This window comes from Corvus hawaiiensis, chromosome 5, assembly GCF_020740725.1.
Source record: "Corvus hawaiiensis isolate bCorHaw1 chromosome 5, bCorHaw1.pri.cur, whole genome shotgun sequence".
In the NCBI taxonomy this organism is placed as follows: domain Eukaryota; kingdom Metazoa; phylum Chordata; class Aves; order Passeriformes; family Corvidae; genus Corvus; species Corvus hawaiiensis.
Genome location: NC_063217.1, coordinates 76,022,912 through 76,037,230, shown reverse-complemented (window position 1 = coordinate 76,037,230; position 14,319 = coordinate 76,022,912). Strand labels below are relative to the sequence as shown.

The 14,319-nt window shown below is 50.3% G+C and overlaps 2 long non-coding RNA genes across 2 annotated transcripts; both read left to right on the top strand.

The window, feature by feature from the left end:
* Positions 1–17: 17 nt before the first annotated feature.
* LOC125325735 lies at positions 18–4,876 on the top strand. The gene is made up of 9 exons (XR_007203521.1): positions 18–216; positions 2,307–2,438; positions 2,562–2,631; positions 3,724–3,780; positions 4,029–4,194; positions 4,274–4,315; positions 4,416–4,501; positions 4,684–4,757; positions 4,838–4,876. It is a non-coding gene; the product is annotated as an uncharacterized LOC125325735 (long non-coding RNA).
* A 1,234-nt stretch (positions 4,877–6,110) lies between these two features.
* On the top strand, positions 6,111–7,672 carry LOC125325736. The gene is made up of 5 exons (XR_007203522.1): positions 6,111–6,156; positions 6,258–6,301; positions 6,383–6,423; positions 6,509–6,549; positions 6,660–7,672. It is a non-coding gene; the product is annotated as an uncharacterized LOC125325736 (long non-coding RNA).
* The last annotated feature ends 6,647 nt before the right edge of the window (positions 7,673–14,319 follow it).

Sequence of the window (14,319 nt, the reverse complement as noted above, 5' to 3'; positions counted from 1 at the left end):
GGCACCGGGCGGCAGCAGCGCCGCCCAGCTCAGCCCGGGGGCAGGGACAGAGCAGAGGGAAAAGCCGGGGCAGTTCTGTCACAAGAAGCAACAGTGCACGCCCAGAAAAATAGCTCAAGGCAAGGTCCCCTTTCATACTGAAGCATTCAGTGAATATGACCAGCAGAGACCCCTCTTAATGAATCTGCAGGACCATCAAAAGACTTCCAGGAGGAGGTGAATGCATGGAAACTCCTTCTAGGAAAGTGATTTTTGTGTATTAGATAAGAAACAGATTTTAATGACAATGTGTGTTTATAGTGGATAAAACCCCGCCCACCCCACCGCCCGCAGGTGCTGTTGCCGTGGCGGCCGCTGGAATGCGGCCCGGGCGCATCCCCAAGGGAAAAGGAGGCACAAAATGAGGAATTGGGAAGTAGGAGGGCAAGGCTGCGCAGCGCCCGCGGCGCCCCGAGAGCGAGGAGCAGCCCCCGCTCCTCTGAGGGCCCATCTCTGCCCCCTGTCCATGTGCAGTGCCCGGGGAAGAGCAGAGTCTGGGATCAAAGAACCGCCCAGTCCCCCACAGCAAGGAAAGCCCGGCACCCCGGTGTTTCAGGGGCACACAAAGGGCTGTGCAGGGCAGGGAAGGACCAGCAGGACCTTTCTCCTCCTCAGCCCCCGCTCCAAGGCGCAGCAGCCCCAGCTGTGAGCGGCCAGGATGAGGAAGGGGCGGCTCCTGCCAAGGGCCGCTCCCAGAGGGTTCCCCGGGCACAGCTGTGCAGGGAGCTGCTGGTCCAGAGGGGCAATGGGGGCATCCCGAGTGTCCCTCCAGGGACAGTGGTCGGAGCACGCGGCAGGAGCTGGGGAGCAGCCGGAGGCACCTGGGCACAGAGCACTGCTCCCACAAAATGCCCAGGGAAAACCCCTCGTGCCAAGGGGCAGCACCTGAGCAGGCAGGGCAGCACGTGGGGTCCCAGGGAAACATTCCACTTTCCCCTTTCATCTTGGCAGCCCTTCCCCAGTGCCCCCAGAAAAAAAGGGGGGTTATGAGGAGAAAAGGGTTTTAAACAGAGGGAAAAAACTTCCTTTTCCATAATTGTCTGTGTTTAAATTGAGGGGGAATCCCCTTCCTCTGCAATTTTAAGGGTATCACTTGAAGGAAACCCTGCCTTTTCCATGCTCTTAGGGGTATCACTTGACAGGGAATCCCCATTTTCCATTATTCTCCAGTTTAAATAGAAGGGGAAAACCTTGACAATGCTATTTTATTGGTCTGAATTGAGCATAACTCCCCCATTTTCATCATCCCAAGGTTTAAATTGAGGGGAAAACCCGGTTGTCCCTCCTTTATAAGGGTTTGAATTGAGGGAGAAATCCCCCTTTTTCCATCACTGGAGAGACCTGAAGTAAGGCAAACCCCTCTTTTTCCACTATTTTAGGGGATTCAGAGGAGAGAACCCATTTATTGCTATGGCATCTATTTAAGTAGAGACAAACACTCCCTAGTCTCTCATTTTAAGGGGTTCAATTGAAGGAAGCTCCCCCTTCTTCAGCATTTTAAGAATTTAAATCTATACTTCAGGGCACTTCTAGCTGGGTACTGGTACCCAATCTCTCACAAGGGAGCGAGCCCAGCACTCACAAAACCCTCCTGCTGCCAGAGAGCCCATTATTTTTTCAGTTTTATTTATAATGAATACAGCCCTAATTAGAGACCCTAACAGGAATTACACCACATGTATTATTACTATTCTTCTCCACCCTCCATAGTCCTATGACTCAACAGTCACCAATGACCACTTACAGAACTTAACAAGGAATCATGCAACTCATCTATCTACACTGCCAAAACAAGAAGCTTTTTTTACCCTTTCAGTGGATGCAGCTGTAGTAAAACAGAAGGCATCTACAGAGCCCTTTACCCACCTGGAATTTAAGTCAGAGCAGCCAAACAGCTGCAGCTCCTCCCAGTGCTTTTATCCCTTATGGTAAAATTGCCTCCTCCCTTTTCCCGGGCATTGTGGGAAGGAGAGGCGGGCCTGGCCAGGGGTATATTAACCCCAGCCCTGGGTAAAAGAGGCCCATTCGTTCTGTGGGGTTAGTTGGAGTAAGGGTGTCTTCTTATTTCTAGGGGGGGGGGAATGTTCAGGTTTTTTCAGCTTTCTTTCAGCAGGTACTTTTGGCATCTAAAGCAATAGAGGCTTTGAAGATACTGTGAAGGAGATAGCATTGAGTGCATGGTTAATGATTTTTGGATTGAGTGTTCAGGGTTGATAAGGTGCTTGGTGCTTTCTGTAATTTTTTTTTTCCCCCCTTGTTTTTCTTAGAAGTATTGCAACTTGCTGGAATTCCAGATTGTGTCAAATATGACACTTTGCATTTGTTCAGCAGTTTCATTGTGCTGCAAGAGGGAGCTACCCTGGGTCAGACATGACATTGGAGATGGAGGCTTCTGATAGGTAAGTTAAGGACTGTAAGTATGAGTGGGAGCGGGAGCAGGGTCCCAGTTAGTAGCTGACTTGTTGGGATTTGGCTTGTATGGCACTACACTGGTACATTGATTTTGGTTTTCTTTGTCATAGCTGACTAAGAGGCCAACCTGGTGATCCCAGTGCCTTTGGAGATGGCTGAGGTGGACTCCTTTTGCATCCAGTGTGGATTCACATCACTGGTCATCTGAAAGCTAAGTTGGGGACCAGGGCCCGGAGATGGGATGATAGCAAGGTAGTGGGTTGGAAATTCCTGGGAGAGATTTAAAAACTAGCGTAGGGGAAAGGGATGCTCTCCAAGGGACTTCTTAGGTAAGCTAAAGGGAGCAGCCCTACTTTTGACTGCAACTGTAGGGTGTGCAGCGCAGAGCAGTTCCAGTGTGTGTTGTCTTGTCAGGTGTGTGTTCTGTGTCTTTGGCTTCCCTTGGATCAGATCTCTCTGCCTTTTACCCTTAAGGGGCTTATCATAAGCATTGGCCATCATCTCTAGCTTCTTGAACTTTTGTACTTCTTGTTAGGATGCCAATATCACTTGTTCTTTTACCAGTGGGCTTGGCTACATCTTGGAATCACATCTTGAAAGCATTGAGTCGGATCTCTTTTGAGGCCTTGTTCCCGGCTGTACTGCCATCCATCCTTTGCAGTTGTGAGCTGTAATGTCCTGGGGCTTGTAAGATTGTCAGGGTATGGGAGCATTCTAAATGTGGCCTTGTCTCTCACAGCCATCTTGATCGTTGTGAGTGACAGTTCTTAGAACAGGTCACTGTTCCAGCCTTTTCTTCTGCTCCTTAGAGCCTCTTTCATCCACCATTGCCATACCTTCAGTTGTCTCTTTTGGCGTTGTCTCTGTCCTTGCCATTGTTCTTCTTGCCGAGAGCTTTTTTTATCATCTTCATGTCACACTGCTTGTAGTATAATGTGTTGTTTGAGTTTGTGTCTAGCCTGGAATTGCTCTGCCCTGTAGAGTAGTCCTGGGGGGGGGGGGGTAGGTGGAGAAGAAAGGAGACTTTACAGGGAGCCTTTTGCTTTGCTCAGCCACCTGAGCCACGCCTCGGATGGAGTGACTGTGGCCAGTCTGTGTGGTGTTCAGTGGAGATGTGGGAGTGGTGCAGTGGTGTCTTGCAGTTTCATAGTAGTTTGTCCTAAGGCCCACTGTTGTTGGATCCTAGGCAGTTTGCTTTGAGGAATGAGAACTTGGGAAAGGCTAAGCTTTCCTTGTCTGTCTGGGTAACTTTGACAAATACTTCTTTTGCAGAGGGAGAGCATGTAAACCTGATATGAATGGAGGAGACCAGAGGAGCACAGCAGCGAGGTGGGTCGGTGCCTGAAGTCCAAGCTATGGCCTGACTTTGGGCTCTACGTTTACCTCACTGTTGGGATTTTCATTTTGAAGATGTGAGGCACTTGGCACAGCAGGGTATTGGCACCGGGGGGGACCATGAGCTGCATGAGTATTGATTCCAGCACAGAACTGGATGCTACTGGAGTTGTTGTATTAGTGATGAAACTATAAGTAGCCTTTGATTTTTTTTTTTTTTTTTTTTTTTTTGTGTTTTACAGGTGGTCTGCAGCATTGAAATTGCTACTCCAACATGACAGACACCCTTGCAGAAAGAGGTCACAGTTGAGCAGTTTCAGGTGGAACCTACCTCGGCAATGCAACACTTTTGGACACTACATCGGCATGTGCCTTTCCATTTTGTTTTTCCTCTTCTCCCCTGGGAAGGTTGGTCATCATTCAGCTTTTCAGGGGTGGTGTTTTATTTTGGTTATGTTGCAGGGCTGTTCTTTGTCTTTATTTTTAGGAAGTAAACCTGGATATCAGCAGTCAAGGTTGAGTGAGTGAGGTAAGCAGTGACCAGTGGACACAACCAGTTATTGCTCGGGTGCCAAATTCTGGGGCAGCTCAAAGCATGCATTGTCTGAGCATCCATTTGTGTGTTTTAGGTGGCCCACTTGTATTATGCCTGCAGGGGCTGAACCCCCTCATGGACCAGCTGATGGAGCCAGTTTATCACCCTTGAGCTGCCCCTGTGCGCCTTCCAGAAGTATTACAGGGCTCTGTGATGAAGCCTGTACCTTTTCTGTTTGAAGGTGCCATCTGGGCAGGCTTTGGCAATGGCTGAGGAGTTGTGGCGAGTTGGGGAGGGAGGGAGGAGCGAGGGTCCACTCGAGTTTCAGCAATGCCACATCGCCTTGTCTCCCCTTAACCCAGGGATACCCTGTGACGGCGGCCTCGGAGTGCGGCCACAGCGTGTGAGCCGAGGACCGGGGCGTTCTCGGGAGCCGGTGAGTAGTGGAATTGTTGGGTTTTGGCTGATGTGCTGCTGAGTTCAGGCACTGATGTTTGGTTTTCTTTATTGCAGTAGACTGAGAGAACAGCCCTCTGAGGGCAGGAGCTTCCCAGATGATGAGGCGGCTTTCTTTTGCACCTGATGAGGATTTGCATCCCTGGATATCCGAGAGCTAAGTCGAGGGCTACACCTCAGGGAGGGGGACGAGAGTGGGGTGCTGGGTCAGGACTTGGTGGGAGGGATTTTTGAATTAGCTTTGGAGATGGGGATGTCCACGAGAGGGCCCCTTAGGCCACGTAAAGGCCAAGTCTCGCTTTTGATCACAATGCTGAGGTGTGCAGGGCAGAGCAGTCCCTGTGCGTGTTGTGTCACTTGTCTATTGTGTGTTCTGTGTCTCTTGGGCATCTTGTGTCACATGTCTTTTGCCTTACCCCTTTGAGGGGCTTATCAGAAATGCTGGGCATCATCCTTAGCATCTCCTTTGTGTTCCTTGGCCCGACACTGGTACCCTTGAACCTTTGACTTGCAAGCTCAGACATGCATCGGAATCGCATCTCTCTTTAGCACTCTTGAGTCAGACACCTTTTACAGTCTTGTTCTGAGCTGTATTGACAGCTGTGCACCGCAATGATCCCTTATAACAGATTAGGACTTGGGAGAATGCGAGGATAGGTAGAGGATTCCAACCGTACGATTCTCGGGCGTCCATCTTTGTGGTTCTTGGCATAAGTCCTTCTGTTAGGGTCTTTTTCTGCCAGAGTTCTTTGAGCCTCATCGGCCTCATCTAGGTCATCTCATTGGTAATTCTTCTTGCTGAGAGTTTCCTCTCCTTGTTGCATCCCCTGGTTTGTCATCTCCTGTGTCACAGGTGTCTGTGTGTTTGGCCTGGGGCTGCTTTGCCCTGCTACATAGCCTGGGTGTAGGTGTAATAGGATAAGTCCTAGGGACTTGACATTTGTAATGTAGGGATTAGTTGGACTCAAGATGGTATTTCTAGATTGGCACAAGATGTCTGGAGGTGGCAAGTTCTCATGCGGTACTTTGACTTTTGTCATCACCTTCTTTCAGATGCAGATGGATTGAATCTGTGGCAGAGCGCCCCATACCAGGTGAGGTGGTTCCCACAGGAAGGTCAGTCACTATTTGTCTTTGCAGGGCAAGTGTAAATGGTGACTGTGTTACAGCTTTGTTCTTCATCATCTTTATTGGTAGGAAGTAATGCTGAATATCAGTGGTCAAGGTCGATGGAGCGAGGTGAGCGGTGACTGGTGGACAGAATGAGTTGTTACTGCTTGGGTATCAGTTTCTGGTGCAGCTCTAAGCATCCGTTTTTGTTTGTGCATTTTAGGTGGTCCACTGGGAAGGTGTCCCGGCCCTGGGATGCTGGAGGCCAGGTGGGTGCAAGCTTAAGCTGTAGGTGTGGTGTACTTGAGTTGGAGTGGGGAGGCTGTGGTTTCAGTCTCTCAGCATGTTTTTTTGCTTTGCTTCTCTGCAGGTGCTGCTGCTGCCCTGGGCATGCCAAGGGACAGAGGCGAGCAGGTGAGCTGGCATTTAGGTGGGGCGACTGATAGGTGAGAGGTACGTGGCAGCATGCGAAGCGTGTCCCTTTTCGCTTTGCAGGTATCGTCCAGGCCACCTCCAGAGTCGGATGGAGATTTGAGGTGAGCCTGGGCCAGTGGTGCAGAGGGAGCCCCTGCATTATTCTTCTGGAGGGCAATAGTCGCAGTTTCTGTTTTGTTGTCTTAGGTACCACAAGTAGGTGCAGAGCCTAAGTTTGGAAACGGCCGGTGAGTGATGTGCCTCAGCAGTTATGAGGGAGAGGGGCATTGTGCAAGGGGTCACTTCTGGGATGTGTAATCACAGTCTGAATTTTGTCATTATTTTCCGTCTTTTGCAGCTGCCCAAGTGGGCTGTGGGCCATGTATTGACATCCACGGTGCTGAAGCATTCTTTTCTGTCGAGGACGGATTTTGTCTGCTGGTCTTCAGAGAGCTAAGTGTGGGGACTGTTGGTTGGGAGAAGGCAAAAACCTTTGGAATCACAGGAGGCAATTTGAAGTTAGCTTAGAGGAGAGGGCTGTAGTGGGCTGGGCCCCTTGGAGGTTAAGGGAGAGAGGGTTTCTCTTCAGCATCACTCGAGCCTTTGCCGGGCCGGGCAGTTCCAACCCATCTCCATGTTCTCGTGCGCTTCGCATCATTGGATGTTGAGTCTCGATGTCATTGTCCATCTTTTCACCCGAGGAGCCTGCCTTTGGGTCTGGCATGATTGCCACGGTCTAAATTTTGCCTACTCTTCAGTGTAGCCACGCTTTTGAGCACTTTTGAGCGTAGCACACGGGCCTCTTGCATCTTGGCCATTTGTCGGTCGGTCATGTTTTGTGATGTCATTTCAGCCTTTGGCGGCAGAATCATTCTCTAGGGATCCCTTTGTATCAGCTGGCAGTCGTTGCCTCCTTCTCTAGGCCTACTGCACTTCTTGAGCATCCTCTTACTAGCTTTGGCACTAACTTCTCATAAGGAGTTTACCTTTCACTGTCACGTACTACTGCCATAGAGCCTTCTTTCCTTTGGCATCATCGGCCTCTGGCTCATCTTGCACTAGGAATCTTGGGTCCATCAGGTAAAACTGCTGGGCAGTTTCAGTTTGTGTCTATGTTATGTGGTCTGTGTCCGTTGTCTTCAGTGCCATAGGGCTTTGTGATGTCTCAATGCTTTACAGGCATTGTTATGGGCCATATTGGCAGCAGGAGCGCTTACATACTTTCCTGGATCGGGCTTATTCTGGCATCTTTATGGTTTTGCTTTTTGAGACCAGAAGAAGTACACAAGGTGTTCCTATCCATCTTCCTTCTCAGTTTTGGTAGTATCTTTTTTTCATGTGCCATTCCCTTGGACTTCTATATGAAGTGTACTAGAGCCTCCTCACTGCAGTAGTTTCGTAGCTTCTGTCGCCTCAAAGCATCCTGGTCTCATGAATTTATCTTCTGAAGCGTTCTCTCAAGTCTTCGTGTCATCTCTGCTTATATTTGATGCACTGGGTATCCATGTGTCACTTATGCTTGGAGCTGCCCTGCCCTGGCACATTCAGTCATGGCTAGTTTGAACAGTTTCAAAACTCTCCTCTCTTGTCTATGGGCTTTTGGGTAGAAAGTTTATGGGCCTGGTGTGGGGATAACTCCTTGCTGTCAGCTACTTGCAGACCGCCTCATGCTGTCTTGCAGGTCCCTGAGGCAGATTTTGATCCCTATGGTCACTGATGCTACCAATTTTCCCAGGATCTACTGTTCCACATCAAGGAGCAGCAGATGGAAGAAGATGTTAAAGCATCTTCTTTAGGGGGGAGTGCTTCTAGTAAGGGCTGCAGTCAGCATGTAAGCTGCAGAAGGGGTGTCTGAGAGTGTGTCTGTCTGTGGGTGTTGACTGGCTCTAACCTTATGTGTGTGGTGTTTTTTGCCTTTCAGGTTCTTCAGTTCATTTTAAAATTTAGAATACGAAAAACCCAGCTGGTCCTGCCCATGCTGTGGGGTCAGTCAGAGGGACACAGGGTTCCTCTTCTCCTCTCTGCTGGGATGAACTGCCTAGGGAATACCATTTTTGACAGCCCAGTCCTACCTGTGTCTTTTGGAAAAGGGCAGAGGTGAAGAGGCGACTGCCAGAGTTCCTTGGGGATGATGGAGTTGTGGTGTTTGGCTGTGCCCAGAGGGGCAGGTTGGGCATTATTTGTGTGTCTGAGGACTGGGGAGCTGAGCTCTCAGTGCATTCCCAGCTCTCCCAGGGGTGGCAGCTGGTGCAGGGCTGGGTGACAGCCTCTGGTTGGCCTTGGGGCAGGCCCTGGCCCCGGCACAGACACGCTGGGGTGGTTTGGGGCCGCTTGGGGAGCCGTGGGAGGCAAATGAGGGATGGTGCTGGGCGGAGCGATCGGCCTGCGCTCGTGTCAGCGCAGCCGTGCAGGGCACTGGGATCTGGGTAAAACACCGGCTCTCCTGGCGTTCAGGGATGCAAGGTCTGAGGGACTGGATTTACCTAGGACTTTCCAGGAACAAGGAGAAATGTGGTGCCAGAGCTGTGCCCTGTCAGATTCTGTTTCCCTTTGGGGATGGGGAGTCTCTGGGCTGAGGTGAGATTGCTGTGTGAGTGGCAGGGAACAGGGAGCTGAGAATTGCAGGCACTGATGGAATAGTTGTCTTAGGTCTGTTTGGTTTGTGTTGGTGAAAACTGGGATGTGGGCTGGAGAGGTGCTCTTGGGAACAATGGATAGAGTACATTTGCTCCATGGATGTGTAAGGAAGGACAGGGAAGGGGGGAGTATTTATAAACTGTTCTCAGTATTTCACGCAACTTTGGGGTGGAGCAGCGATGCGGGTGGGTGGGTTTGGCCTGGGCCTGTCAGGACTAACCACAAAGAATCCAACCAAGCCCCTGACCCCTCAAGGCATCTGTGAAACGCTTCCACAGCAACCCAAGTCAGAAATCCAGTGATTATGGAGGTAAAATTATAGGTAATTGCCTATGATCCGTGGGGAATTTCCTTTGGAATTATCAATCAAGGCAGAGCATATCTTTCAGCTCTTTTCCTGGTGTGCAGTTTCCTCTCTGGTTTAAATGAGTTTGTGTGCTCCTGTTAACAAGCAGTGTGTTTTCACCCTGAAATTTGGGGTGATAGTCTTTCTTTAGCGTTTTTCCCACAACTGAATCATCCCTTCCATGAATAGTCCATGTTGTTCTACACAGCTGCTTTGGCCGTGGCTCAGAGAGAAGGGAAATGACTTTTTAGGGCGTTGAAATTTCTCCAGGCAGGAGTGGGATGTCATCTTGCCCCTCCCCAGAGCCCTGCAAGCGCATGGGAGTAGCTCAGTGCCGGCCCTGATCTTAGAGAAATAACAACGCTTGGGAGGTTTGAGTGTTGATAACAGCTCTCCTGTCTCCTGGTAGCAGTCCTAGGCAGAGGAGGGAAAAATGGAACTTGTGTTATTCATGGAAAACCTTCTGCTGTTTCTTGTGCAGACTTTTAGATCTTTGTATGATTTACTATCCAGTGTCTGTAGGTAGAGAATGACTTATTGGAGGTAAAAATTGAGATAATCCCTAATGGACAGGTAGGGAAAACTTTTGAAGTAAACTTGAGGTGACCTGTAGTGGAGAGCATGAAGATTTTGAAGTAAACATTAGCAATCAGTTGTGCACAGGTAGGGAAACCTTTGGGGGTAAAATACAAGGGCATCTCTAGGTGAGGGAATGAACACTTTTTGAGGTAAACTGAGTGCATCAGTCGTGGACGTATTAGTAAATTCTGGGGGTGAAACTTGATGTAACCTCCATGGTAGAAAAGAAATCAATCTTTTGAGGTAAAAAGGAAGTAATCAGTGTTGGAGAGGCAGGGAGATTTTGAGAGTAAACTTGAGTCTGTAGTGCAGAGAATGAACATACTGAAGTTAAACAGAGGTAGTCACTTGCAGACAGGGAAAAAATTTGGGGCTTAAGTCTGAGGTAATCTCTAGGGGAGACAACATTTTTGAGGTAAACTGAGGCAATCACTAGGTGACAGGTTGGCAAAGTTTTGGGGGTAGAAATTAAAATGACCTGTTGGGCAGAGAATGGACATACTGAGGTGAAAATCAGGTAATAAGTAGTAGACAAGTAGCAATAATTTTGGAGGTGAAATCTGGGGTGATGTGTGGCAGGGAGAGCGTACATCAGGAGGTAATGTGAGACGGTACTGGAAAGATAGTGAAATATTTCAGGGTAAAACTTGATGAAATCTCCAGGGTAGAAAGAGAATATTTATAGGTCAAAAAGAGTAAATAATTAGTGGGCAGGTAGGGAAAATACTGGGGGTAAAACCTGAGGTTATCTCTAGGGCAGAGAATGAACATACTGAGGTAAAAATCAGGCAATGAATAGTGAATGTTAGGGCAATTTTGGGGGGTAAAACTGGAGCTAATCTCCAGAGTAGTGAATGAACACTTTCTTGTAAAAAAGAAGAAATCAGAAGTGCACAGACAGGGACAGCTTGGAGGGAAAATCTGAAGCAACCCCCAGGGAAGAGAATGAACAGCATGAGGTAAACTGAGGTAGTCACTGGCAGAGACACAGTGAAAATTTTGGGGATAGACACTGAGACATTCTTGAGGATAGAGAAAATTACTTTTTGGGGTAAAAATGGGATGATGGGTAGGGCAAAGCTTGTGGGAAAAACTTGAAATAATCTGTAGGAAAGAGCATAAGCATTTTGATGGAAAAATGAGATATTTATTCTTTACTTCCCTTTGGGATAACTTAATCTGTACCCTTCCATGAGCAATTCCTTGGCTTCTCCTGGAGAAAACCCCGCGGCAGAGGCAGTCTGCAAAGGAGCCCAGAGCTGTGCTTGGAGCAGAGAGTGCTGGGTGCTGCGTGTGCCTCTGCTGCCCCAGGCTGGCAATATCCCCATGGAACAGACTGGGCAAATGGGATTAGAGGGAGCACAATCCCTTCCTGGAAGAGGTTTTCTGCTGTGCAGATCAGGCACAGGGCAGGAAGGGAACTTTGGAAATCAGCTGAATTCCCCCAGAAGGCATCTCTCATATCAGCATTGATGACATGACCTGTGCCTACTGCTCATGATGCACCAGGCCAAAATCAAGAGCAAAGGTTGGTTTGGGTGTGAGCACTTGAAATAACTTTGAAAGAGAAGCAATCACCTTTTGCTGCTTCTTTCTTTCTTTCAGATGCTGGGATTGCCTCTGGGCACATGTGCTGAGCTCTCCCTGCAGGGAACTGTCAGCCCTGAATGCCTGTGCAATAACTGCAGCTGCCCAGGCAGGCACAGGAAACTATTCCACACATGAAATTGCCATGACCCAAGGCCCTCCTGGAGAGAGTGTAGAGAGTTACAGCACTGATCCTGCTCCCTGCTTTCCCAGTAGTGCATGAACATGATTTCATCCTGATCCTGAGAGCGCCAAGGACAATAACCACTGAGGTGCCACTGATGATGCCACTTTTCTGATGGGCCTGGCCCAGAACCATAGCCCAGCAGGGTTCTGTGGGAGCAGTTCAGTTCCCCCTCCCTTCCTGCACTCTGGGCAGTTCCAGGAGACACCTGATCCCTTTCCTAGGCTGCCACCACAGCCTAAGCTCCCACCCCCACTGGGCCGTGATGGCATCAGCCCACCCAGAGCTAGCCGATGGCTCCGGCCCTTGTGCCGCTGCTGCACATCAGGCCCGGCCAGAGGAGCTAAACTAGAGCCTGGAACTCTCAAGGGTAAACTGGCAGCACAACCACAACCCTCCCTCACTTGAGAGTAAAGAGGTGTCCCTGTATTTACACACATCCAGGAACAATACTTCTCTAGAGGAGTCTTGGATTTACTTTTTTTATCAGTTGAACTGGCACAGCTGCCCCCTGCTGCCATTAAATTCTCCATCCCCACAATCCCTGGTTACCCTTGGCTGTGGGGTTTTTGCTGTCCCACAGTGAGTTAGGAGGGATCTCTGGCCAGCCTCATTGCCCAAGAGCATTTGAAATCCTAATCCTCACTTCTCTGACTACTGAATGTCTTAAAAGCCACTCTGCATTGTGCAGACAAGCGCCTTGGTCCCACTGGGAACTGCACATCTCTAACAGCTGTTATCAGTTATTCCAACTGAGTAAAATAATTATTAAGGAAAAGAGGGACCATTTAAACCAAACAACTTTTGCCTGATGTTTTCCTCAGGAAGGAGTTGGGAGCTCAGCAGCAAGGCCATCAGACAGGCACAGTGTCTGACATAAACTATATCTGTGCACACATAAAAAATATGTTATATATAAATAGATAGCTATATGCCCTAATATATAATACATATTTATATTCATGAGTTATGTAAGGCATAAATATCTGCCCTATATATAACCAAAAATATTTTTTATCACAAACCTCCTATAATTTACCCCCTGACGCCTGATGCTAGGGATGTAACATTTTAGGGATCCTAAAATCAAACATATGCAGGAAAATAAACCATGATTTTATGCCATTAATTCCAAGATGTTTTCCTGGATGTGTACTGCTGCATCTGTTTTTCTGTAAGATCTTGTGCCTTATCCCTGAAGTGCACTCAGAATTGTCAGGATCATGAAATCCATTTGGGATTTTACTGTTGCTGCAGTATCCAGTGAGATGAGTTTTTTCAAAATTATTTCTCTGGGACCGAGCACATCTCCTCAAGTTCCTTCTCACTTTCTGCATCCTGGAAATGCAAAAAGGGAAAAGATCAATGTGCAGCTCAACTGAAACAAATAAAAAGCATCATTTCCCTTCTTTCTCTCCAACCCCAAATCAGTTTTTAAGCATATCATGGAATCCTGGAATGGTTTGGGTTGGAAGGAGTCCTGAAGCTCATCCAGTTCCACTCGCTTCCACTGGACCAGGCTGCTCCAAGCCCCGTCCAAGCGTGAGTCTGAAAAACCCCAAACAAGTCCCAGATCTAGACAGCCCACTGGAAGAAAACCCAAAATTAATTAGAACAGCAGAGCCTGGCTTTAGTCTGGCACTTCCTCTTGACAGCACGCAGAGCTGAACGGAGTGGTCAGGGCACACTCGAGGGCAAACTGGGAGAAATCACGGGGGGGTCTGGACAATGTCCTGGCGGGGCGGGATCTGCCCTGGGATGGAGACCCAGCGCCGCCACCGAGCGCCGTCCCGCTCGCCCCCCCTCCGGCCCCAGGGTGGGTCGGTCCCCGCAGCGCGCGCCCCTTCGGCCGGGCTCGCCCACTCTCCGTGAAGAGGGGCGGGAGAGGGGGCTAAGCAGAAGCTGCGGAGACAGGATCCCCTCATGCCGCTTCTCACCGTTGAAGTCCCCGGTGTCGGCCAGCACCGTGGTGTGGTGCTTGAGCTGCTCCAGCGCCGACTCCATCTTCTGCCGCTCCACGGGGGACACCGACACGTCCGCGGCTCCGGGGGACTCGCGCGCCCACGAGGGACGGTACGTGCCCGAAGGGCACCGGCCCGCGCGCTCCCGCCGCCCGCCGCCAATCCCAGCCTGGCTGGGCGGCAGCGGCCAATCAGGAGCGCGGACAGGAGACGGACGAGGCCGGGAGGAGCCGAGGCGGGGCAGCGGGAGGAAGAGCGATTCTGATTGGCTGGTTCGTGAGGGCCGGGCGGGGGTTCGCCTTGGCGACCGCGCCGCCGCCATCGTCCCCAGCGGAGCGTATCGGGGGGGGTCTCCTGGCCCCGAAATCTCTCGGGCCCGGAACCTCCTGTCCCCGGAGTCTCCGTGTCGCCAGAACCCCCGGCAGTCTTCCCCGCGGCCGGTACGGCGCCCGACCCGCCCCTGAGCCGCCCGTCCCTCATGGCCGCGCGGGGCCCGGGCGCGGCCGGTGCCGCAAGGTGGCGGCGGGCAGCCCATGAGGGAGGCGGCCGTGAGGGGAGGCTCGGAGCTGCGTCGGTGGTGCCCCGCTGCAGGAGCTGAGCGCTCTGTGTTCCCTTCCCCGCCGTTGTGGCAAGGTTCGAAATGGTTTATCGGGTGCAGCTCCAGGCGCTGAGAGAGCCCCCGGCCCAGTAAGGCAGGTGTTTTGGGCTCGTGGTTCACCTGAAC